At 49.3% G+C, this 26,596-nt stretch overlaps 1 protein-coding gene across 1 annotated transcript in view; it reads left to right on the top strand.

The window, feature by feature from the left end:
- TRPA1 (transient receptor potential cation channel subfamily A member 1) overlaps positions 1 to 26,596 on the top strand; it is a 1,301,026-nt gene that overhangs the window by 907,509 nt on the left and 366,921 nt on the right. The window lies entirely within an intron of this gene.

Raw genomic sequence — 26,596 nt, 5'->3', positions numbered from 1 at the left:
CGGCTGGGGATTGTGAGGTGTTTTCGAATGATTACACTGGGGCGTGGCCAGGGATCATGGGGTGTTTTCGAATGATTACACTGGGGCGTGGCCAGGGATCATGGGGTGCTTTTGTGTGATTACGCTGGGGTGTGGCTGAGGATTGCGAGGTGTTTTTGCGCAATTACGCTAGGGTGCGGCTGGGGATTGCGAGGTGTTTTTGCGTGATTACGCTGGGGTGTGGCAGGGGATTGGGTGGTGTTTTTGTGCAATTATGCAGGAGTGTGGCTGGGGATCACAGGTTGTTTTCGCACAATTACGCTGGGGTGCGGCCGGGGATCATGGGGCGGTCTTGCGTAATTATGCTTGGGTGCAGCCAGTGATCGTGGGGTGTTTTCATGCGATTATGATGGGGTGTGGCTGGGGATCACAGGGTGCTTTCACACCATTATGCTGGGGCGTGTCCAGGGATCATGGGGTGTTTTTGTGTAATTATGCTTGGGTGCGGCCAGGGATAGTGGGGTGTTTTTGTGTGATTACGCTGGGGTGTGGCTGGGGATTGTGAGGTGTTTTTGCGCAATTACGCTGGGGTGCAGCTGGAGATTGGGAGGTGTTTTCGCACGATTACACTGGGGTGCGGTCCGGGATCGTGGGGTGTTTTTGTGTGATTACACTGGTGTGCGGCCGGGGATTGGGAGGTGTTTTCATGCAATTATGCTGGGGTGCGGCTGGGGATTGTGAGGTGTTTTCGAATGATTACACTGGGGCGTGGCCAGGGATCATGGGGTGCTTTTGTGTGATTACGCTGGGGTGTGGCTGAGGATTGCGAGGTGTTTTTGCGCAATTACGCTAGGGTGCGGCTGGGGATTGCGAGGTGTTTTTGCGTGATTACGCTGGGGTGTGGCAGGGCATTGGGTGGTGTTTTTGTGCAATTATGCAGGAGTGTGGCTGGGGATCACAGGTTGTTTTCGCACAATTACGCTGGGGTGCGGCCGGGGATCATGGGGCGGTCTTGCGTAATTATGCTTGGGTGCAGCCAGTGATCGTGGGGTGTTTTCATGCGATTATGATGGGGTGCGGCTGGGGATCACAGGGTGCTTTCACACCATTATGCTGGGGCGTGTCCAGGGATCATGGGGTGTTTTTGTGTAATTATGCTTGGGTGCGGCTGGGGATTATGGGGTGTTTTTGTGTGATTACGCTGGGGTGTGGCTGGGGATTGTGAGGTGTTTTCGCCCGATTACACTGGGGTGCAGCCAGGGATCATGTTTTTTTTGCGTGATTATGCTTGGGTGCGGCCAGGGATCGTGTGTGTTTTCGTCTGATAATGCTGGGATGTGGCTGGGTATAGCAAGGTGTTTTTGCATGATTATGCTGGGGTGTGGCCGGGGCTTGCAGGATGTTTTTGCGCAATTACGCTAGGGTGCGGCTGGGGATTGCGAGGTGTTTTTGCGTGATTACGCTGGGGTGTGGCAGGGGATTGGGAGGTGTTTTTGTGCAATTATGCAGGGGTGTGACTGGGGATCACAGGTTGTTTTCGCACAGTTACGCTGGGGTGCGGCTGGGGATCATGGGGCGGTCTTGCGTAATTATGCTTGGGTGCAGCCAGTGATCGTGGGGTGTTTTCTTGCGATTATGCTGGGGTGCGGCTGGGGATCACAGGGTGCTTTCACACCATTACGCTGGGGCGTGGCCAGGGATCGTGGGGTGTTTTTGTGTGATTATGCTTGGGTGTGGCTGGGGATTGCGAGGTGTTTTTGCGCAGTTCCACTGGGGTGCGGCTGGGTATTACGAGGTGTTTTTGCACAATTACGCTGGGTGCGGCCAGGGGTCATGGGGTGTTTTCACATGATTACGCTGGGGTGTGACTGGGGATTGCAAAGTGTTTTTGTGCAATTACGCTGGGGTGCGGCTGGGGATTGTGAGGTGTTTTCGCACGATTACACTGGGGTGCAGCCAGGGATCATGTTTTTTTTTGCATGATTATGCTTGGGTGCGGCCAGGGATCGTGGGTGTTTTCGCCTGATAATGCTGGGATGTGGCTGGGTATAGCAAGGTGTTTTTGCGCAATTACGCTGGGGTGCGGCTGAGAATTGCGAGGTGTTTTCACACGATTACGCTGGGGGGTGGTTAGGAATCGGTGTCCAGTCAACTGGTCGACAACAAACTGGTCGACTGCAATTTGGTCGACACCATTTGGTCGAATGCCAAATAGTCGAATTATTTTTTTTTTTATATATATATGTGTTTTGTGGGTTTTCGTGTGGGGGAAAAAAATAAAAAAGAAAAAAAGGGGGTTGGGGGGGACCCCCCCCAAAAAAAACCAAAAAATGGGTAAAAAATAAAAAAAAAAATTCGACCATTTGGCATTCGACCAAATGGTGTCGACCAAATTGTCTGTCGACCAAATGTTTTCGACCATTTGACTGGTAACCCTAGGAATCGTGAGGTGTTTTTGTGCGATTATGCTGGTGTGCGGCTGGGGATTGCGAGGTGTTTTTGTGCAATTACGCTGGGGTGCGGCTGGGGATTGGGAGGTGTTTTTGCACGATTACACTGGGGTGCGGCCAGGGATCGTGGGGTATTTATGTGTGATTATGCTTGGGTGCGGCCAGGGATCGTGGTGTGTTTTTGCACGAAAATGCTGGGGTGTGGCCGGGTATTGCTACGTGTTTTTGTGCGATTACGTTGGGGTGCGGCTGGTTATTGCAAGGTGTTTTCGCAAGATTACCCTGTGGTGCAGCTGGGGATCGCAGGGTGATTTTGAGCAATTACGCTGGGGTGCAGCCAGGGATTGGGAGGTGTTTTCATGCAATTATGCTGGGGTGTGGCTGGGGATCGCAGGGTGCTTTCACACCATTACGCTGGGGCGTGGCCAGGGATCACGGGGTATTTTTGTGTGATTATGCTTGGGTGCTGCTGGGGATCGTGGGGTGTTTTTATGTGATTACGCTGGGGTGTGGCTGGGGATTGCGAGGTGTTTTTGCGCAATTCCACTGGGGTGCGGCTAGGGATTACGAGGTGTTTTTGCATGATTACGCTGGGGTGCGGCCAGGTATCATGGGGTGTTTTCACATGATTACGCAGGGGTTTGACTGGGGATTGCAAAGTCTTTTTGTGCAATTACGCTGGGGTGTGGCTGGGGATTGTGAGGTGTTTTCACACGATTACACTGGGGTGCAGCCAGGGATCATGTTTTTTTTTGCATGATTATGCTTGGGTGCGGCCAGGGATCGTGGGTGTTTTCGCCTGATAATGCTGGGATGTGGCTGGGTATAGCAAGGTGTTTTTGCGCAATTACGCTGGGGTGCGGCTGAGAATTGCGAGGTGTTTTCACACGATTACGCTGGGGGGTGGCTAGGAATCGTGAGGTATTTTTGTGCGATTATGCTGGGGTGCGGCTGGGGATTGCGAGGTGTTTTTGTGCAATTACGCTGGGGTGCGGCTGGGGATTGGGAGGTGTTTTTGCACGATTACACTGGGGTGGGGCCAGGGATCGTGGGGTATTTTTGTGTGATTATGCTTGGGTGCGTCCAGGGATCGTGGCGTGTTTTTGCACGAAAATGCTGGGGTGTGGCCGGGTATTGCTACGTGTTTTTGTGCAATTACGTTGGGGTGCGGCTGGTTATTGCAAGGTGTTTTCGCAAGATTACCCTGTGGTGCAGCTGGGGATCGCAGGGTGATTTTGAGCATTTACGCTGGGGTGCAGCCAGGGATTGGGAGGTGTTTTCATGGAATTATGCTGGGGTGTGGCTGGGGATCGCAGGGTGCTTTCACACCATTATGCTGGGGCGTGGCCAGGGATCATGGGGTATTTTTGTGTGATTATGCTTGGGTGCTGCTGGAGATCGTGGGGTGTTTTTATGTGATTACGCCGGGGTGTGGCTGGGGATTGCCTGGTGTTTTTGCGCAATTCCACTGGGGTGCGGCCCGGGATTACGAGGTGTTTTTGCATGATTACGCTGGGGTGCGGCCAGGTATCATGGGGTGTTTTCACATGATTACGCTGGGGTTTGACTGGGGATTGCAAAGTCTTTTTGTGCAATTACGCTGGGGTGCGGCTGGGGATTGTGAGGTGTTTTCGCACGATTACACTGGGGTGCAGCCAGGGATCATGTTTTTTTTTGCGTGATTATGCTTGGGTGCGGCCAGGGATCGTGGGTGTTTTCGCCTGATAATGCTGGGATGTGGCTGGGTATAGCAAGGTGTTTTTGCATGATTATGCTGGGGTGTGGCCGGGGCTTGCAGAATGTTTTTGCGCAATTACGCTGGGGTGCGGCTGGGAATTGCGACGTGTTTTCACACGATTATGCTGGGTGGTGGCCAGGAATCGTTGGGTGTTTTTGTGCGATTATGCTGGTGTGCGGCTGGGGATTGCGAGGTGTTTTTGTGCAATTACGCTGGGGAGCGGCTGGGGATTGGGAGGTGTTTTTGCACGATTACACTGGGGTGCGGCCAGGGATCGTGGGGTGTTTTTGTGTGATTATGCTTGGGTGCGGCCAGGGATCGTGGCGTGTTTTTGCACGAAAATGCTGGGGTGTGGCCGGGTATTGCTAGGTGTTTTTGTGCGATTACGGAGGGGTGCGGCTAGTTATTGCAAGGTGTTTTTGCAAGATTACCCTGTGGTGCAGCTGGGGATTGGGAGGTGTTTTCATGCAATTATGCTGGGGTGTGGCTGGGGATCTCAGGGTGTTTTTGCATGATTATGCTGGGGTGTGGCCGGGGCTTGCAGGATGTTTTTGCGCAATTACGCTGGGGTGCGGCTGGGGATTACGAGGTGTTTTTGCATGATTACGCTGGGGTGCGGCCAGGGATCATGGGGTGTTTTCACATGATTACGCTGGGGTGTGAATGGGGATTGCAAAGTGTTTTTGTGCAATTACGCTGGGGTGCGGCTGGGGATTGTGAAGTGGTTTTGCACGATTACACTGGGGTGCAGCTAGGGATCATGGGGTGTTTTCACATGATTACGCTGGGGTGTGACTGGGGATTGCAAAGTGTTTTTGCGCAATTACGCTGGGGTGCGGCTGGGAATTGCGAGGTGTTTTCACATGATTACCCTGGGGTGTGGCCAGGGATAGTGGGGTGTTTTTGTGCGATTATGCTGGGGTGTGGCTGGGGATTGCGAGGTGTTTTTGCGCAATTACGCTGGGGTGCAGCTGGAGATTGGGAGGTGTTTTCGCACGATTACACTGGGGTGCGGCCAGGGATCGTGGGGTGTTTTTGTGTGATTATGCTTGGGTGCGGCCAGGGATCGTGGCGTGTTTTCGCACGAAAATGCTGGGGTGTGGCCGGGTATTGCTAGGTGTTTTTGTGCGATTACGCTGGGCTGCAGCTAGTTATTGCAAGGTGTTTTCGCAAGATTAACCTGTGGTGCAGCTGGGGATCGCAGGGTGATTTTGAGCAATTACGCTGGGGTGTGGCTGGGGATCGCCAGTGTTTTTGCACAATTACGCTGGGGTGTGGCTGGGGATTGTGAGATGTTTTTGCGCAATTATGCTGGGGTGTGGCTGCGGATTGTGAGGTGTTTTTGCATAATTACGCTGGGGTGCGGCTGGCGATTGCAAGGTGTTTTCACACGATTACGATGGGGTTTGGCCGGGGATTGTGAGGTGTTTTTGCACAATTATGCTGGGGTACGGCTGGGGATTGCGAGGTGTTTTCACACGATTATGCTGGGGTGCGGCTGGGGATCATGGGGTGTTTTTGTGTGATTACACTTGAGTGCGGCCGGGGATCGGGAGGTGTTTTCGTGGAATTATGCTGGGGTGCGGCTGGGGATTGTGAGGTGTTTTCGAATGATTATGCTGGGGCGTGGCCAGGGATCATGAGTGTTTTTGTGTGATTATGCTTGGGTGTGGCTGGGGATCGTGGGGTGCTTTTGTGTGATTACGCTGGGGTGTGGCTGAGGATTGCGAGGTGTTTTTGCGCAATTACGCTAGGGTGTGGCTGGGGATTGCGAGGTGTTTTTGTGCAATTATGCAGGGGTGTGGCTGGGGATCACAGGTTGTTTTCGCACAGTTGCGCTGGGGTGCGGCTGGGGATCATGGGGCGGTCTTGCGTAATTATGCTTCGGTGCAGCCAGTGATCGTGGGGTGTTTTCATGCGATTATGCAGGGGTGCGGCTGGGGATCACAGGGTGCTTTCACACCATTACGCTGGGGCGTGGCCAGGGATCATGGGGTGTTTTTGTGTGATTATGCTTGGGTGCGGTTGGGGATCATGGGGTGTTTTTGTGTGATTACGCTGGGGTGTGGCTGGGGATTGCGAGGTGTTTTTGCGCAATTCCACTGGGGTGCGGCTGGGGATTACGAGGTGTTTTTGCATGATTACGCTGGGGTGCGGCCAGGGATCGTGGGGTGTTTTTGTGTGATTATGCTTGGGTGCGGCCAGGGATCGTGGCGTGTTTTTGCACGAAAATGCTGGGGTGTGGCCGGGTATTGCTAGGTGTTTTTGTGCGATTACGCTGGGATGCGGCTAGTTATTGCAAGGAGTTTTTGCAAGATTACCCTGTGGTGCAGCTGGGGATTGGGAGGTGTTTTCATGCAATTATGCTGGGGTGTGGCTGGGGATTGCAGGGTGTTTTTGCATGATTATGCTGGGGTGTGGCCGGGGCTTGCAGGATGTTTTTGCGCAATTACGCTGGGGTGCGGCTGGGGATTACGAGGTGATTTTGCATGATTACGCTGGGGTGCGGCCAGGGATCATGGGGTGTTTTCACATGATTACGCTGGGGTGTGACTGGGGATTGCAAAGTGTTTTTGTGCAATTACGCTGGGGTGCGGCTGGGGATTGTGAGGTGTTTTTGCACGATTACACTGGGGTGCAGCTAGGGATCATGTTTTTTTTTGCATGATTATGCTTGGGTGCGGCCAGGGATCGTGGGTGTTTTCGCCTGATAATGCTGGGATGTGGCTGGGTATAGCAAGGTGTTTTTGCGCAATTACGCTGGGGTGCGGCTGAGAATTGCGAGGTGTTTTCACACGATTACGCTGGGGGGTGGCTAGGAATCGTGGGGTGTTTTTGTGCGATTATGCTGGGGTGCGGCTGGGGATTGCGAGGTGTTTTTGTGCAATTACGCTGGGGTGCGGCTGGGGATTGGGAGGTGTTTTGCACAATTACACAGGGGTGCGGCCAGGGATCATGGGGTGTTTTTGTGTGATTATGCTTGGGTGCGGCCAGGGATCGTGGCGTGTTTTTGCATGAAAATGCTGGGGTGTGGCCGGGTATTGCTAGGTGTTTTTGTGCGATTACGTTGGGATGCGGCTGGTTATTGCAAGGTGTTTTCGCAAGATTACCCTGTGGTGCAGCTGGGGATCGCAGGGTGATTTTGAGCAATTACGCTGGGGTGCAGCCAGGGATTGGGAGGTGTTTTCATGCAATTATGCTGGGGTGTGGCTGGGGATCGCAGGGTGCTTTCACACCATTACGCTGGGGCGTGGCCAGGGATCATGGGGTATTTTTGTGTGATTATGCTTGGGTGCTGCTGGGGATTTTAGGGTGTTTTTGTGTGATTACGCTGGGGTGTGGCTGGGGATTGCGAGGTGTTTTTGCGCAATTCCACTGGGGTGCGGCTGGGGATTACGTGGTGTTTTTGCACGATTACGCTGGGGTGCGGCCAGGGATGATGGGGTGTTTTCACATGATTACGCTGGGGTTTGACTGGGGATTGCAAAGTGTTTTTCTGCAATTACGCTGGGGTGCGACTGGGGATTGTGAGGTGTTTTCGCGCGATTACACTGGGGTGCAGCCAGGGATCATGTTTTTTTTTGCGTGATTATGGTTGGGTGCGGCCAGGGATCGTGGGTGTTTTCGCCTGATAATGCTGGGATGTGGCTGGGTATAGCAAGGTGTTTTTGCATGATTATGCTGGGGTGTGGCCGGGGCTTGCAGAATGTTTTTGCGCAATTACGCTGGGGTGCGGCTGGGAATTGCGACGTGTTTTCACACGATTATGCTGGGTGGTGGCCAGGAATCGTTGGGTGTTTTTGTGCGATTATGCTGGTGTGCGGCTGGGGATTGCGAGGTGTTTTTGTGCAATTACGCTGGGGAGCGGCTGGGGATTGGGAGGTGTTTTTGCACGATTACACTGGGGTGCGGCCAGGGATCGTGGGGTGTTTTTGTGTGATTATGCTTGGGTGCGGCCAGGGATCGTGGCGTGTTTTTGCACGAAAATGCTGGGGTGTGGCTGGGTATTGCTAGGTGTTTTTGTGCGATTACGGAGGGGTGCGGCTAGTTATTGCAAGGTGTTTTTGCAAGATTACCCTGTGGTGCAGCTGGGGATTGGGAGGTGTTTTCATGCAATTATGCTGGGGTGTGGCTGGGGATCTCAGGGTGTTTTTGCATGATTATGCTGGGGTGTGGCCGGGGCTTGCAGGATGTTTTTGCGCAATTACGCTGGGGTGCGGCTGGGGATTACGAGGTGTTTTTGCATGATTACGCTGGGGTGTGGCCAGGGATCATGGGGTGTTTTCACATGATTACGCTGGGGTGTGACTGGGGATTGCAAAGTGTTTTTGCGCAATTACGCTGGGGTGCGGCTGGGAATTGAGAGGTGTTTTCACATGATTACCCTGGGGTGTGGCCAGGGATAGTGGGGTGTTTTTGTGCGATTATGCTGGGGTGTGGCTGGGGATTGCGAGGTGTTTTTGCGCAATTACGCTGGGGTGCAGCTGGAGATTGGGAGGTGTTTTCGCACGATTACACTGGGGTGCGGTCCGGGATCGTGGGGTGTTTTTGTGTGATTACACTGGTGTGCGGCCGGGGATTGGGAGGTGTTTTCATGCAATTATGCTGGGGTGCGGCTGGGGATTGTGAGGTGTTTTCGAATGATTACACTGGGGCGTGGCCAGGGATCATGGGGTGTTTTTGTGTGATTATGCTTGGGTGTGGCTGGGGATTGTGGGGTGCTTTTGTGTGATTACGCTGGGGTGTGGCTGAGGATTGCGAGGTGTTTTTGCGCAATTACGCTAGGGTGCGGCTGGGGATTGCGAGGTGTTTTTGCGTGATTACGCTGGGGTGTGGCAGGGGATTGGGTGGTGTTTTTGTGCAATTATGCAGGAGTGTGGCTGGGGATCACAGGTTGTTTTCGCACAATTACGCTGGGGTGCGGCTGGGGATCATGGGGCGGTCTTGCGTAATTATGCTTGGGTGCAGCCAGTGATTGTGGGGTGTTTTCATGTGATTATGCTGGGGTGCGGCTGGGGATCACAGGGTGCTTTCAGACCATTACGCTGGGGCGTGTCCAGGGATCATGGGGTGTTTTTGTGTGATTATGCTTGGGTGCGGCTGGGGATTATGGGGTGTTTTTGTGTGATTACGCTGGGGTGTGGCTGGGGATTGTGAGGTGTTTTCGCCCGATTACACTGGGGTGCAGCCAGGGATCATGTTTTTTTTGCGTGATTATGCTTGGGTGCAGCCAGGGATCGTGTGTGTTTTCGTCTGATAATGCTGGGATGTGGCCAGGGATAGTGGGGTGTTTTTGCATGATTATGGTGGGGTGTGGCCGGGGCTTGCAGGATGTTTTTGCGCAATTACGCTAGGGTGCGGCTGGGGATTGCGAGGTGTTTTTGCGTGATTACGCTGGGGATTGGGAGGTGTTTTTGTGCAATTATGCAGGGGTGTGACTGGGGATCACAGGTTGTTTTCGCACAGTTACGCTGGGGTGCGGCTGGGGATCATGGGGCGGTCTTGCGTAATTATGCTTGGGTGCAGCCAGTGATTGTGGGGTGTTTTCATGTGATTATGCTGGGGTGCGGCTGGGGATCACAGGGTGCTTTCAGACCATTACGCTGGGGCGTGGCCAGGGATCGTGGGGTGTTTTTGTGTGATTATGCTTGGGTGCGGCTGGGGATCATGGGGTGTTTTTGTGTGATTACGCTGGGGTGTGGCTGGGGATTGCGAGGTGTTTTTGCGCAATTCCACTGGGGTGTGGGTATTACGAGGTGTTTTTGCACGATTACGCTGGGTGCGGCCAGGGGTCATGGGGTGTTTTCACATGATTACGCTGGGGTGTGACTGGGGATTGCAAAGTGTTTTTGTGCAATTACGCTGGGGTGTGGCTGGGGATTGTGAGGTGTTTTCGCACGATTACACTGGGGTGCAGCCAGGGATCATGTTTTTTTTTGCATGATTATGCTTGGGTGCGGCCAGGGATCGTGGGTGTTTTCGCCTGATAATGCTGGGATGTGGCTGGGTATAGCAAGGTGTTTTTGCGCAATTACGCTGGGGTGCGGCTGAGAATTGCGAGGTGTTTTCACACGATTACGCTGGGGGGTGGTTAGGAATCGGTGTCCAGTCAACTGGTCGACAACAAACTGGTCGACTGCAATTTGGTCGACACCATTTGGTCGAATGCCAAATGGTCGAATTTTTTTTTTTTATATATATGTGTTTTGTGGGTTTTCGTGTGGGGAAAAAAAATAAAAAAGAAAAAAAAGGAGGTTGGGGGGGACCCCCCAAAAAAAACCAAAAAATGGGTAAAAAAAAAAAAAAAAAAAAATTCGACCATTTGGCATTCGACCAAATGGTGTCGACCAAATTGTCTGTCGACCAAATGTTTTCGACCATTTGACTGGTAACCCTAGGAATCGTGAGGTGTTTTTGTGCGATTATGCTGGGTGCGGCTGGGGATTGCGAGGTGATTTTGTGCAATTACGCTGGGGTGCGGCTGGGGATTGGGAGGTGTTTTTGCACGATTACACTGGGGTGCGGCCAGGGATCGTGGGGTATTTTTGTGTGATTATGCTTGGGTGCGGCCAGGGATCGTGGTGTGTTTTTGCACGAAAAAGCTGGGGTGTGGCCGGGTATTGCTACGTGTTTTTGTGCGATTACGTTGGGGTGCGGCTGGTTATTGCAAGGTGTTTTCGCAAGATTACCCTGTGGTGCAGCTGGGGATCGCAGGGTGATTTTGAGCAATTACGCTGGGGTGCAGCCAGGGATTGGGAGGTGTTTTCATGCAATTATGCTGGGGTGTGGCTGGGGATCGCAGGGTACTTTCACACCATTACGCTGGGGCGTGGCCAGGGATCACGGGGTATTTTTGTGTGATTATGCTTGGGTGCTGCTGGGGATCGTGGGGTGTTTTTATGTGATTACGCTGGGGTGTGGCTGGGGATTGCGAGGTGTTTTTGCGCAATTCCACTGGGGTGCGGCTAGGGATTACGAGGTGTTTTTGCATGATTACGCTGGGGTGCGGCCAGGTATCATGGGGTGTTTTCACATGATTACGCTGGGGTTTGACTGGGGATTGCAAAGTCTTTTTGTGCAATTACGCTGGGGTGTGGCTGGGGATTGTGAGGTGTTTTCGCATGATTACACTGGGGTGCAGCCAGGGATCATGTTTTTTTTTGCATGATTATGCTTGGTGCGGCCAGGGATCGTGGGTGTTTTCGCCTGATAATGCTGGGATGTGGCTGGGTATAGGAAGGTGTTTTTGCGCAATTACGCTGGGGTGCGGCTGAGAATTGCAAGGTGTTTTCACACGATTACGCTGGGGGGTGGCTAGGAATCGTGAGGTGTTTTTGTGCGATTATGCTGGGGTGCGGCTGGGGATTGCGAGGTGTTTTTGTGCAATTACGCTGGGGTGCGGCTGGGGATTGGGAGGTGTTTTTGCACGATTACACTGGGGTGCGGCCAGGGATCGTGGGGTATTTTTGTGTGATTATGCTTGGGTGCGGCCAGGGATCGTGGCGTGTTTTTGCACGAAAATGCTGGGGTGTGGCCCGGTATTGCTACGTGTTTTTGTGCGATTACGTTGGGGTGCGGCTGGTTATTGCAAGGTGTTTTCGCAAGATTACCCTGTGGTGCAGCTGGGGATCGCAGGGTGATTTTGAGCAATTACGCTGGGGTGCAGCCAGGGATTGGGAGGTGTTTTCATGCAATTATGCTGGGGTGTGGCTGGGGATCGCAGGGTGCTTTCACACCATTATGCTGGGGCGTGGCCAGGGATCATGGGGTATTTTTGTGTGATTATGCTTGGGTGCTGCTGGAGATCGTGGGGTGTTTTTATGTGATTACGCCGGGGTGTGGCTGGGGATTGCGTGGTGTTTTTGCGCAATTCCACTGGGGTGCGGCCGGGGATTACGAGGTGTTTTTGCATGATTACGCTGGGGTGCGGCCAGGTATCATGGGGTGTTTTCACATGATTACGCTGGGGTTTGACTGGGGATTGCAAAGTCTTTTTGTGCAATTACGCTGGGGTGCGGCTGGGGATTGTGAGGTGTTTTCGCACGATTACACTGGGGTGCAGCCAGGGATCATGTTTTTTTTTGCGTGATTATGCTTGGGTGCGGCCAGGGATCGTGGGTGTTTTCGCCTGATAATGCTGGGATGTGGCTGGGTATAGCAAGGTGTTTTTGCATGATTATGCTGGGGTGTGGCCGGGGCTTGCAGAATGTTTTTGCGCAATTACGCTGGGGAGCGGCTGGAATTGCGACGTGTTTTCACACGATTATGCTGGGTGGTGGCCAGGAATCGTTGGGTGTTTTTGTGCGATTATGCTGGTGTGCGGCTGGGGATTGCGAGGTGTTTTTGTGCAATTACGCTGGGGAGCGGCTGGGGATTGGGAGGTGTTTTTGCACGATTACACTGGGGTGCGGCCAGGGATCGTGGGGTGTTTTTGTGTGATTATGCTTGGGTGCGGCCAGGGATCGTGGCGTGTTTTTGCACAAAAATGCTGGGGTGTGGCCGGGTATTGCTAGGTGTTTTTGTGCGATTACGGAGTGGTGCGGCTAGTTATTGCAAGGTGTTTTTGCAAGATTACCCTGTGGTGCAGCTGGGGATTGGGAGGTGTTTTCATGCAATTATGCTGGGGTGTGGCTGGGGATCTCAGGGTGTTTTTGCATGATTATGCTGGGGTGTGGCCGGGGCTTGCAGGATGTTTTTGCGCAATTACGCTGGGGTGCAGCTGGGGATTACGAGGTGTTTTTGCATGATTACGCTGGGGTGCGGCCAGGGATCATGGGGTGTTTTCACATGATTACGCTGGGGTGTGACTGGGGATTGCAAAGTGTTTTTGTGCAATTACGCTGGGGTGCGGCTGGGGATTGTGAGGTGTTTTTGCACGATTACACTGGGGTGCAGCTAGGGATCATGGGGTGTTTTCACATGATTACGCTGGGGTGTGACTGGGGATTGCAAAGTGTTTTTGCGCAATTACGCTGGGGTGCGGCTGGGAATTGCGAGGTGTTTTCACATGATTACCCTGGGGTGTGGCCAGGGATAGTGGGGTGTTTTTGTGCGATTATGCTGGGGTGTGGCTGGGGATTGCGAGGTGTTTTTGCGCAATTACGCTGGGGGTGCAGCTGGAGATTGGGAGGTGTTTTCGCACGATTACACTGGGGTGCGGCCAGGGATCGTGGGGTGTTTTTGTGTGATTATGCTTGGGTGCGGCCAGGGATCGTGGCGTGTTTTTGCACGAAAATGCTGGGGTGTGGCCGGGTATTGCTAGTTGTTTTTGTGCGATTGCGCTGGGGTGCAGCTAGTTATTGCAAGGTGTTTTCGCAAGATTAACCTGTGGTGCAGCTGGGGATCGCAGGGTGATTTTGAGCAATTACGCTGGGGTGTGGCTGGGGATCGCCAGTGTTTTCGCACAATTACGCTGGGGTGTGGCTGGGGATTGCGAGATGTTTTTGCGCAATTATGCTGGGGTGTGGCTGCGGATTGTGAGGTGTTTTTGCATAATTACGCTGGGGTGCGGCTGGCGATTGCAAGGTGTTTTCACACGATTACGCTGGGGTTTGGCCTGGGATTGTGAGGTGTTTTTGCACAATTATGCTGGGGTACGGCTGGGGATTGTGAGGTGTTTTCACACGATTATGCTGGGGTGCGGCTGGGGATCATGGGGTGTTTTTGTGTGATTACACTTGAGTGCGGCCGGGGATCGGGAGGTGTTTTCGTGCAATTATGCTGGGGTGCGGCTGGGGATTGTGAGGTGTTTTCGAATGATTATGCTGGGGCGTGGCCAGGGATCATGAGTGTTTTTGTGTGATTATGCTTGGGTGTGGCTGGGGATCGTGGGGTGCTTTTATGTGATTACGCTGGGGTGTGGCTGAGGATTGCGAGGTGTTTTTGCGCAATTACGCTAGGGTGTGGCTGGGGATTGCGAGGTGTTTTTGTGCAATTATGCAGGGGTGTGGCTGGGGATCACAGGTTGTTTTCGCACAGTTACGCTGGGGTGCGGCTGGGGATCATGGGGCGGTCTTGCGTAATTATGCTTGGGTGCAGCCAGTGATCGTGGGGTGTTTTCATGCGATTATGCAGGGGTGCGGCTGGGGATCACAGGGTGCTTTCACACCATTACGCTGGGGCGTGGCCAGGGATCATGGGGTGTTTTTGTGTGATTATGCTTGGGTGCGGCTGGGGATCATGGGGTGTTTTTGTGTGATTACGCTGGGGTGTGGCTGGGGATTGCGAGGTGTTTTTGCGCAATTCCACTGGGGTGCGGCTGGGGATTACGAGGTGTTTTTGCATGATTACGCTGGGGTGCGGCCAGGGATCGTGGGGTGTTTTTGTGTGATTATGCTTGGGTGCGGCCAGGGATCGTGGCGTGTTTTTGCACGAAAATGCTGGGGTGTGGCCGGGTATTGCTAGGTGTTTTTGTGCGATTACGCTGGGATGCGGCTAGTTATTGCAAGGTGTTTTTGCAAGATTACCCTGTGGTGCAGCTGGGGATTGGGAGGTGTTTTCATGCAATTATGCTGGGGTGTGGCTGGGGATCGCAGGGTGTTTTTGCATGATTATGCTGGGGTGTGGCCGGGGCTTGCAGGATGTTTTTGCGCAATTACGCTGGGGTGTGGCTGGGAATTGCGACGTGTTTTCACACGATTATGCTAGGGGGTGGCCAGGAATCGTTGGGTGTTTTTGTGCGATTATGCTTGGGTGCGGCTGGGGATTGCGAGGTGTTTTTGTGCAATTACGATGGGGAGCGGCTGGGGATTGGGAGATGTTTTTGCACGACTACACTGGGGTGCGGCCAGGGATCGTGGGGTGTTTTTGTGTGATTATGCTTGGGTGCGGCCAAGGATCGTGGCGTGTTTTTGCACGAAAATGCTGGGGTGTGGCCGGGTATTGCTAGGTGTTTTTGTGCGATTACGCTGGGGTGCGGCTGGTTATTGCAAGGTGTTTTTGCAAGATTACCCTGTGGTGCAGCTGCGGATCACAGGTTGATTTTGAGCAATTACGCTGGGGTGCAGCCAGGGATTGGGAGGTGTTTTCATGCAATTATGCTGGGGTGTGGCTGGGGATCGCAGGGTGTTTTTGCATGATTATGCTGGGGTGTGGCCAGGGCTTGCAGGATGTTTTTGCGCAATTACACTGGGGTGCGGCTGGGAATTGCGAGGTGTTTTCACATGATTACCCTGGGGTGTGGCCAGGGATAGTGGGGTGTTTTTGTGCGATTATGCTGGGGTGTGGCTGGGGATTGCGAGGTGTTTTTGCGCAATTACGCTGGGGTGCGGCTGGGGATTGGGAGGTGTTTTCGCACGATTACACTGGGGTGCGGTCCGGGATCGTGGGCTGTTTTTGTGTGATTACACTGGAGTGCGGCTGGGGATTGGGAGGTGTTTTCATGCAATTATGCTGGGGTGCGGCTGGGGATTGTGAGGTGTTTTCGAATGATTACACTGGGGCGTGGCCAGGGATCATGGGGTGTTTTTGTGTGATTATGCTTGGGTGCGGCTGGGGATCATGGGGTGTTTTTGTGTGATTACCCTGGGGTGTGGCTGGGAATTGCGAGGTGTTTTTGCGCAATTCCACTGGGGTGCAGCTGGGGATTACGAGGTGTTTTTGCATGATTACGCTGGGGTGCGGCCAGGGATCGTGGGGTGTTTTTGTGTGATTATGCTTGGGTGCGGCCAGGGATCGTGGCGTGTTTTTGCATGAAAATGCTGGGGTGTGGCCGGGTATTGCTAGGTGTTTTTGTGCGATTACGCTGGGATGCGGCTAGTTATTGCAAGGTGTTTTTGCAAGATTACCCTGTGGTGCAGCTGGGGATTGGGAGGTGTTTTCATGCAATTATGCTGGGGTGTGGCTGGGGATCGCAGGGTGTTTTTGCATGATTATGCTGGGGTGTGGCCGGGGCTTGCAGGATGTTTTTGCGCAATTACGCTGGGGTGTGGCTGGGAATTGCGACGTGTTTTCACACGATTATGCTAGGGGGTGGCCAGGAATCGTTGGGTGTTTTTGTGCGATTATGCTGGGGTGCGGCTGGGGATTGCGAGGTGTTTTTGTGCAATTACGATGGGGAGCGGCTGGGGATTGGGAGGTGTTTTTGCACGACTACACTGGGGTGCGTCCAGGGATCGTGGGGTGTTTTTGTGTGATTATGCTTGGGTGCGGCCAGGGATCGTGGCGTGTTTTTGCACGAAAATGCTGGGGTGTGGCTGGGTATTGCTAGGTGGTTTTGTGCGATTACGCTGGGGTGCAGCTGGTTATTGCAAGGTGTTTTTGCAAGATTACCCTGTGGTGCAGCTGGGGATCACAGGTTGATTTTGAGCAATTACGCTGGGGTGCAGCCAGGGATTGGGAGGTGTTTTCATGCAATTATGCTGGGGTGTGGCTGGGGATCGCAGGGTGTTTTTGCATGATTATGCTGGGGTGTGGCCAGGGCTTGCAGGATGTTTTTGCGCAATTACGCTGGGGTGCGGCTGGGAATTGCGAGGTGTTTTCACATGATTACCCTGGGGTGTGGCCAGGGATAGTGGGGTGTTTTTGTGCGATTATGCTGGGGTGTGGCTGGGGATTGCGAGGTGTTTTTGCGCAATTACGCTGGGGTGCGGCTGGGGATTGGGAGGTGTTTTCGCACGATTACACTGGGGTGCGGTCCGGGATTGTGAGGTGTTTTCGAATGATTACACTGGGGCGCGGCCAGGGATCATGGGGTGTTTTTGTGTGATTATGCTTGGGTATGGATGGGGATTGTGGGGTGCTTTTGTGTGATTACGCTGGGGTGTGGCTGAGGATTGCGAGGTGTTTTTGCGCAATTACGCTAGGGTGCGGCTGGGGATTGCAAGGTGTTTTTGCGTGATTACGCTGGGGTGTGGCAGGGGATTGGGTGGTGTTTTTGTGCAATTATGCAGGAGTGTGGCTGGGGATCACAGGTTGTTTTCGCACCATTACGCTGGGGCGTGGCCAGGGATCATGGGGTATTTTTTGTGTGATTATGCTTGGGTGCAGCTGGGGATCGTTGGGTTTTTTTCTCTGATTACGCTGGGGTGTGGCTGGGGATTGCGAGGTGTTTTTGTGCAATTCCACTGGGGTGCGGCTGGGGATTGCGAGGTGTTTTTGCACGATTACGCTGGGGTGCGGCCAGGGATCATGGGGTGTTTTCACATGATTACGCTGGGGTGTGACTGTGGATTCCGAAGTGTTTTTGTGCAATTACGCTGGGGTGCGGCTGGGGATTGTGAGGTGTTTTCACACGATTACACTGGGGTGCAGCCAGGGATCATGGTTTCTTTTGCGTGATTATGCTTGGGTGCGGCCAGGGATCGTGGGTGTTTTCGCCTGATAATGCTGGGATGTGGCTGGGTATAGCAAGGTGTTTTTGCAAGATTACCCTGGGGTGCAGCCGGGGATTGCAGGGTGTTTTCATGCAATTTGCCTGAAGTGTGGCCAGGGATCGTGTGGCGTTTCAACATGATTTTGCTACAGGGCTGAATGCTAGCCCTGGGATGGTGCCGAGGATTGCGCCGTGTTAGGCATTTCACTTGCTTTTTACTGTGCGTGGAGGCGTGTTGGGGTGTTACTCATGCATCTTGCAGTTACTTGCGCTAGGACTACTGATGCCTCTGGGAAGCCATGAATATGTTTGCAGTGCAAAGATTTCTCTGCCCCACGGCTCACGCAGAATTCTTCTTGGCGCGTGCCGCTTGGGCCTTTTCTGCACCCGATTCCATGAATGGGGCTCAAAGTGATTCCAAATTCAAGTAATGACACAGGAACCGGTTTTGCAGTACAACATTTCTTCAGTAGAGGAATAGCTGGTGGAACCATTGTTTAGTCCCAATTCTATAACGTCCACCTGAAATTAACAATTTTACAGAAAGATATATTGGTTTCTGCAAGTAAACTACTTAAAAAGCAATACAACATATTTTGAAGTGTATGCATGATTCGCGAGGTTTTGAGAGTTGTGATAATGTGATCATATTTGTTCACAACAACAAATAGTAGGGTAGCAGTATGGAACATTGAATTAGGCCAGAGAACACATTTTGAAACACCCATAAGCAGGCTTGTATCCCCCTGACAACAGAGGGAAAAGATAATTAGGAACATATGGTTTAATTTGGCACAATAAAGCATGGTACACTTTGTTGAACATATTTTTCATCACATGAACTTGTGTGGACAATTTAATACCAAGACAAAAACCTAGTGAGAAGAAGAAATTCAAGTTAGAGAAATACCACATTTACCTAAGATGGGCAGCCAACTATAAATCTCATTATTTGGTTTCCTAGGAGGGTGCAAAAGATATTCAGTCTTTGCCATATTCAACATCAAGGACTCAATAGGATCCATGGTTTCATTCAGGTATGAGACATGCTCAGTAGTTATTAATTTTAGCTACAACTGAGTGCAGTCGTCTTACTTATGAATATTAATGCAACACTTGTCAGCCAAACTTCTCAGCTGATACATAACTTAAAATGATAGGTGCAAGATGGGATCCCTATATCACATCACAATATGGGGACAAGGGGGAGAGCAGAATGGGCCGTAGAGGACACTCTATCAGTGGCCAGACAGAAACAATGTGATACAATTGCACACTATAATCCCTAGCCCCATGTGAGCAGAAAGGTTATTATGAAGAGCAACATGGTCCACCTTATCAAACACTTCAGAGAGTTTTAAGAGCACAGGTAGGCGTGCACCTTCATCATCAGTTGCCCTAAGGATATGTCTGTGCTATGGAAAGAATTACATCAAAATCGAAATGAGCGAAGTAGTTGGTGATTCTTTATGTGAGTATGACATTTGGGAAAATGGCTCAATCAAGTATCTTCCTAGAAAAATTGAAGTCTGGTAATAAAAATAAAATTACCTCAGATAGATAAATGTAGTGAACACCTTTTAAGCAGAGAGAAAATTAGGTACAGAGCTTCTGAAGGCAGACTCTTCAAGTAGTGGGCCCGAAAAGAATCATCTATGTAAGTTTTGTCAGTTTAAGGGATCCCAAGAGGCAAAATCTTTGATAGATACTGAAGAGAAACCACCTAAGCTTGAAGTGTTTCTAGTATTAAAAAGGGAAACTGGGACATATTGTATCTGGTTAGCCTGCTGTGATGAATCTGTCATCACTAGTTGCCTGGGGAAAACCTCTGATAATGTGGCCAGGGTGAGGCATTCGCTCTCTGGGGGGTGGCTATTTGAGGGAGGATCATGGAGGGAAAGACGACCCTTATGGAAGTAAGGGTGATTTGTGACATGAGACATGGTGTCCCGTTTTCTTCTTTTGAGGATACCCCTGCCATGCCCCATGCCTTAATAGCATATTGGTATACCTCCCCTGACCCACCTAGGAAAGGTAATGAAAACACTTTCACAGACTCTGTATACAAGTCCTTAAAATCTGACTTGCCTTTAAAGACTCCTGAAAACACCTTTCCAGACTCTGCATCCAAGTCGTCAAGAACTGACTTGCCTTTTAAGATAACTGAGAACCCTTTTTCAGACTTTGCATACAAGTTATCAGAAACAGACTACCATTGCGCTAAAAACTGAAACTACTGTGAGCCAAGAAATGAAGATCACTGGAAGCCAGGAGCAGGTGTGGCAGTCTAGTTGTTGTAGGAACACATCTGATGCTTGGAGATATCAACCGGCATATCATCTGATAGGCAGATGCTGACAAGAGAACACTACTTGTCTCGGTGCTGACCTAGGGACCATGGGGCTGGTGCAGTGTCCCTGGAGTCAACTGGTTCGCCGACAAGGAAGAGGGGAGCAGACTTTAAGTGGGAGTACACTGCGAGAATGCCAGAAGAAAACAAAAGGCTTCTGGGTGTTCCCCAGAGGAAGCCTCCACATCACAGAAGCCCAGAAAGATGCAGAACAGATGTGCAGAAGCTGCACAAGGCAGAGGAGCAGAGAAGCAGAGGTGGCGAGAGGGAGCAGAGCACTGAAAGAACAAGAACACCACAAGCTTGCCACGGAACAACCAACATACACCAGCAAGAGCCAGCGAGTCCACCCAAGGGGAGAGGGGACACTGGGGCATACTGGCAACCCCACCTAAAACAAATAACTGTAAATGAAGTATATGACAGAGAATGAACAAAGAAGAACTTTTCCTAAATGCCCTTCCACCCACGATCTGAGGTGAGGCCTCCCTCACCACCTTCCGCAAAGCTATGAAAACTATCCTCTTCACATAAGGCCTCGCACACTAGCATGAATACTCACCACATGAACCAATTCATAAGTTTTAAAACAATGACCAAGTGCAATGGCTGTAACAACAGTATGATGTTCTGTAGTATTCACAATGTATCAACGACCGCCACTATGCCTGTACCTGTGTAACTAGGTTTTTTGCAAGTAACAGCGCCTCAATGCCCTTGGGCTGCTTGCGTGCTATATAAATAAAAATAAATAAATAAATAAATAAATAAAGAGGCAGAACAGAATAAATATAAGAGACGGTCAAGTTTGTGAGTGTATGCAATACACTTATACGAGATGCCCTGGCAGGATAGCATACCAGGCTGATTCAAGACACGACAGAAGAAATATAAGTGTGTCATTGCGAACTTCACCTCCTTTGCTTAGTATTTAAATGCATTCACTGTCTTGCTCCTCCAACTCTCTGTTCTCTTGTCTCTCTATCACCATGCTTAGAACCTCTGCTCTTCCTCCCAATTTCTTCAATCAGTCCCCTATCCATATTTTATTTTCTAGCCCCAAACTCTGGAACACTATACCTTGCAACATTCACTCTTGCATTTCTCTTTTACTTTAACGACATCTCAACATTCATTTATTACATATTTCATTTTGTTAATTTGTTACTGTATATGGTCATTGATGGATACCTTCTGATTGTTTTCTTTTTTTTATTGTACTGTACCTTTTTTGGATTGCGCCTTGAATGAAGGCACTATAAAAGCCCTGCAAATAAATAAAAAGTAAAAAAATACAGATGGGTGGTACCAACTTTATCTGTTGAACTTTGTTATTTATTCTCTGCTTTATGTAGACTACACAGCCAATGTGCTTATGAACATGAATCCAAAGAACCACCAGTTGTGCAAACTTTGGTCAAATAGTCCAGTAGTTCACTTTGTATGTTGTAAATGCAAATTTAAATAGATCTACTTGAGTCATGTTTGGAATTAACGTGTTTCTTCAGGTAGCAGATCTGGGATAGGTCAGGAATGTTTAGCAGTTTTCATATTTTGAATGTTGAACCCTGTCCTACATTGAGGTGAAGTCTTAGGTAACACGTTTTTGAGATATAGGAAGAATCCAGAACAACACCTTGATTACTATTTCATTGTAGCTCCAACATCAAGCTCTGTGTGTTGTGACAAATCACGAGAATCAGACACTTCTCCCCAAGGGAGAGTCTTTCCCTGTGAGGCTAGGGAGGTGAGTCTGCTTTGCAATACCCTTCGTTTGGGTAGAGACAAGTGGGACCTTACCGGGAGAGACTCATGCTTTGGGGACAAGGACTGCCATTCTGATGAGGAACTCCCTAATAAAACAACCCACCAACATACCTCTGAAGACCTCTAGTAAACAAGTGCATGAAGAACATACTAAAATCCATTATTGCCATCCAGATACACTGGTTATTCATCCAAAGGAAAAACTGCCTTATACTGAGACGAGGTAAAAGACCTGGAGAGGAATACAGATCATGAAACAAACAGAGAAAGAACTGTAATGTTATGCTGTGGAAGGCCCAGGAAAGCATAAAAAAGGAAGTGGGCAGAGGCTAGGAAAGAGCAAGAGAACCCACGAGTTACAAACTTGCTTTGGAAAACAAGATGAACGAAAGGTGCAGATGTGGCATCCTATGTAAAGGCAAAGTACAGCTGAGACTTCCAACATGTGGTGTTGGAGGAGAGAAGTCACGTTAGAAGCCAAAGGAAAGGAGAGGCATCCTATCCCTGAACAGAAGCTAAGTGGTGGCATGACTGAAGTTGAGCGGTGGTGGACCTGGAGGTCCATGAACAATGATCAAACGAGGAAATGAAGAGGCAAACCTGAGACCGCAGAGACCATGTAAGAAGCTGCCAGAACTACGGGAGGCCAACCTGACCAGAACAGAAGAACATCCCAAGTAATTGAAAGGCCTTGTGACATTGTCCCTGAGCATAAGAGGTAACGGGGATAATGGGAGACCCGAGAAGGGGACTGGAGAGAATCGTTACTAGCATGCTAATATTCATCCCAGACAGGGCAAGTTATTCTCACTGAGTAAAGAGAAAGAGAACCATTACTGCCACGTTCATACTTATCCCAGTCCAGATCAGATATTGGGATTAACTGAAGATATGGAAAATTATTACTGGCATTCTCATACCCGTCCCAGTCCAGCTCAGACATTGATATTGCAGGAAGAGAAGGAGAATCATTACTGGCACTCTCATACTTGTCGCAGTCGAGATCAGATATTTCCTGCTACTTATGGGACCATTTGGTCTGCAATTGTGCCCAATTTCTGGACAAGGATTTAATGGACCAGTTAATAGCTTACGATGTCCAGCTCAGGAAAATACTGCAATTACCCTCAAAACAAACAACAATAGTTGGTGTTTTCATTGCACCAAGTATGAGGAATTGGAGTTTCAGAGCTCTTGGTAACAAATGGTACTATTTACCATAATTATGATCCACATTTTTTGTACTCAGTTTATGAACTTCAACAGATTATGGCATGAGCTGGCCCAGAGTACAGACACCTTGCTTGCATGGTAGCTTCTCCTCCTTGAAGGGCACACACTAGGTGTTTAGCTATATGCTCCCTCTTGATGTAGGTCTGTATCAGTCAGGGGTTCTTGGAAAATAGGTGGTTCACCAAATGGTTTAGTGAAATACCACAGTAAATGTAAATTAGCACTTGATGGTCTCTGTCAGTCTCATTTGTCCCTTCAGGTAGATGTCCGTGCACACACAATACCCAATTTCCTTCCAAAGATAAAAAATACTGTTGTGAAGTTGGCTTGCTCAAATAGTGTCTCTTGCCTTGAGTTTTGACCCACACAATTGTTCCTTTGAAGTACTGCTTCCACCACTGGATCGGAGTGCATGGAACGGATCGGAGTGCATGGAACGGATCAGAGTGCATGGAACGGTTGGAGTACATTGAACGGATGGAGTACATGGAACTATTGGAATGGGCTCCATCTCAAGCACCTATGGTAAACCACCATATCACATCTCCACGCTTAATCTCTTCTTTACACCACCACTCAACTAGATACTATGTCACCATTCAGTATAGCTGTTCTCATACCATCATTTGCCTAATACTCCCCAACACCCAAACTAAACACTGCTAGTTACGCACCCTACAGCATAGGCATTCTCCTCAGGCCTAACGCAGCAAGAATCGGTCTGGATAACAACCTGGTAGAACAAATACATACTCTTGATCTCTCAACCACCACACCCACTGCTAGGAAGCAGCTATCACACGAATGCCACACCAGCTGCACACATATCCGGTGCGCACACGCACCTTATGACTCTCTCTATTCTCTCTACTGACTTGAACTTCGGTTCCCGAGGGTGTTCAACCTACCAGCGCCTTGAGACCATACCAATGGTATATAAGGTGCTATTTAAATGCTAAGTAACATAACATAACGTAAAATAACTCAACAGTTGGGTTCTACACTTCACTTCCTACCGAAGATATTGGTGCCAGCCATTCCAGAGGAGAGTTGGCTGGAGAAGTAATTTACCAACCTTGAGAAAATCCATAAGGATAACTTCTCCCCCGCTGGGTAGAAAACACTATTTATTTGTTTCCTAGGGTCTGAGTATCAGGATTTTTCTAGATTGCAATCATTCCTCTGTAAGGTAGTAATACCATTAATAGTTTTTATGGTGACATTGATAAGATGGATAGCATTTTTGGAATTGTTTTATTTTCCATAATAGTTAATTGAAAATTCTAAATCAGATGTTTATGATTTTGTTATCTATATGCCTCTGATAAAAACAATGCAAACATATATTCTAACAGTGATAAGACAAAGTTACACATTTTTTGTAATATTAAAACAAGTTGTCATGTGTTTGTTTTCCATAAGCATGTATGGACAATTCTGACATAGCATTGCATACTTTTTTTCAGGGGAAATTAAGACGTATTAAGTGTTATTAACAGTTATCAAAAATGTACTGTAAATCCTTTCATGTGCGTATAAATATATATGAATAAATATGTTTCTGAGGCATTTGGATCTGCTTAGATTCACATGCTTTGCATACACCGACATCTAGGCTTAGAGAAGTGCATATGAAGTTTTTGAAGTTCAAAAAGGGATGTCGACTGGTAGAGTTTGTAATTTCATCCCTAGTGTGACGTCGACTGTACCCATGATCCCTTATGCGTGAGGTCCCTTAGATTAGTTATTTCCGCCATCATGGTTATGTGTGTTCTCGTGGAGTCCTGTAACTATTCTACTTTTTGAGTTATTATCACATCAGTATTTCAGTGGTTATTGCTCGATGAACATCTCGACGGAAGACCTACGTGACTGTCGAAACAGATGACCATTCCAGTGACGGCTGTCAGTCCACAACTGGCTTTGGCCTAGCAGTAGAGAGAGTGGGGGCACTGATTCCTTCTATACAAAGAATGCATAGCTCCATTTCTTTCATTGATGTGTGGGATATATTGACCCACTCAATGACATTGCCCTACATTACTAAGCTGCATTTGTGCAGAAACAACCACAAAAGGGCTGCGCTGGCTCCTGTGAGTGCCATGGCCCCAAACTGCATTTTGCAACAACAACCAAAAATACCTGCACCATCCTGCCAAGCACACATCGGGCATGATGGAACCTGGTAGCACATTGAAGGAGACTACCCGTGTGTTCTGACATAAATAAAAGGACGAAAGTGGAAAAAGCAGCATTGCTTTGCTGCAAAAGCCAAAATATCCATTGAAAAGAAACCCTTTCCTACATTTAAAAATGCTGCTCTGACACTATTTCCATCTGCTCCCTCTCCAACCACTGTGATTAGTGGGGCCCTGCCATGCCCATGCATATCCCCACTCTCCCATAGCAAAAACAAGCCTCATTCAAGAATGACAGGCTGTGCCAGTCAAAACCTGAAAACCAACAAAAGCTGTACTGCATCAAACACGGAAAAGCGCTTAACTTTGGCTAAAAAGCGTCAACGTCACTGTTTGAAAAGGAATCAGAGCTGTATGTACACATGTCAATGATATGGAGACCTTTTCCCTGTCCAGGCTGTTGTGTAAACCATATTGGACAGGCAGATGCCAACCTGAATTTAGAGGAAGAAATGCTAGCAGTTTTCAACATATGCAAAAATGGGCTTTGCTGACTGAAGAAACAAACATGGACTAATTAAGAAGTAAACTGTTGAAGGAAAGCCTGCCATTAACTAGCAATGTGAAAGGGTTTGTGGCTGTTGATAATACACACATAAGCTATTTATATTCCACAGGTTTGTTTTGATTCAAGACTCAAAATAAGAAAATAGATATTAAGACACATGGGCTGAGTTTGCAAGCTCCAAAAAATAAACAGTTATTCAAGTGCCAGCCCTGACTTCCCCCCTAGGGAGGGCGGCATACCAGAAATTTCCAGGACACGTAAGTGATAATTGCCAGCTTGAAAAACTTAGAATGAGCCAGGACAAAGAAAGTTCACACGCTTGTCAGACTTTCGTCTGTGCTCCAAGCTGGGACAATAGAAGTTCTGGGACACTAACCTGTCAAGTGAAGGGGCAATAAAACCTTCAATTAAGCTGAGAAAACCCCACCACGCTGAAGGAAATGACAGTTGGCAGCAGTTGAAGTTAAAGAAAAAAAATGACCCAACAAAGGAACTGTCATTTGTTCACAAAGACTATTTTAGGAATAAACTTTACAGACTTTTATCTCTGCAGCAGGACTTTGGAAACATGTAAATATTTCATTGTTTAGAAGTAATTGTACGGCCTTTCTTTAAGACGTCATAGGTTTCATTGCTGCATAGGGAAGAGAAGTAACAATATATTGCATATTAATAGAAAAGTATTCATGTCCCAAATGTACATTTTTATACTTATACACCTTATGATGAACCCCACATATGTATAAAATTATGAAATTTTAGGACAAAGCTTTCATGTTTAAAATCATCAAAATGTATCAGAAGGGCAAAACAAGGTCCCACAGACTTGAGGATTGGACTGGTATGTGCTGCACATAATTTGTAACCTGTTTGTATAATTTGCAAAGAGATTGCAATGGTATCAATGTATGTTTTGGCAAAATCATATTTTCAGTAAAGTAAATGTGGGAGTTTTTAGACATTGTAAAACTCACCTCATAAACCTGCAATCATTCCCTTGGAAATCCAACCAGTTGAGAGCAAGGAGGATAATAGCACCCCTATCCAATCCAAGTAGTTTA

Source organism: Ambystoma mexicanum, chromosome 5q, assembly GCF_040938575.1.
Source record: "Ambystoma mexicanum isolate Mex_15411 chromosome 5q, UKY_AmexF1_1, whole genome shotgun sequence".
Lineage (NCBI taxonomy): Eukaryota > Metazoa > Chordata > Amphibia > Caudata > Ambystomatidae > Ambystoma > Ambystoma mexicanum.
This window is presented reverse-complemented; position numbering and strand designations above follow the sequence as displayed.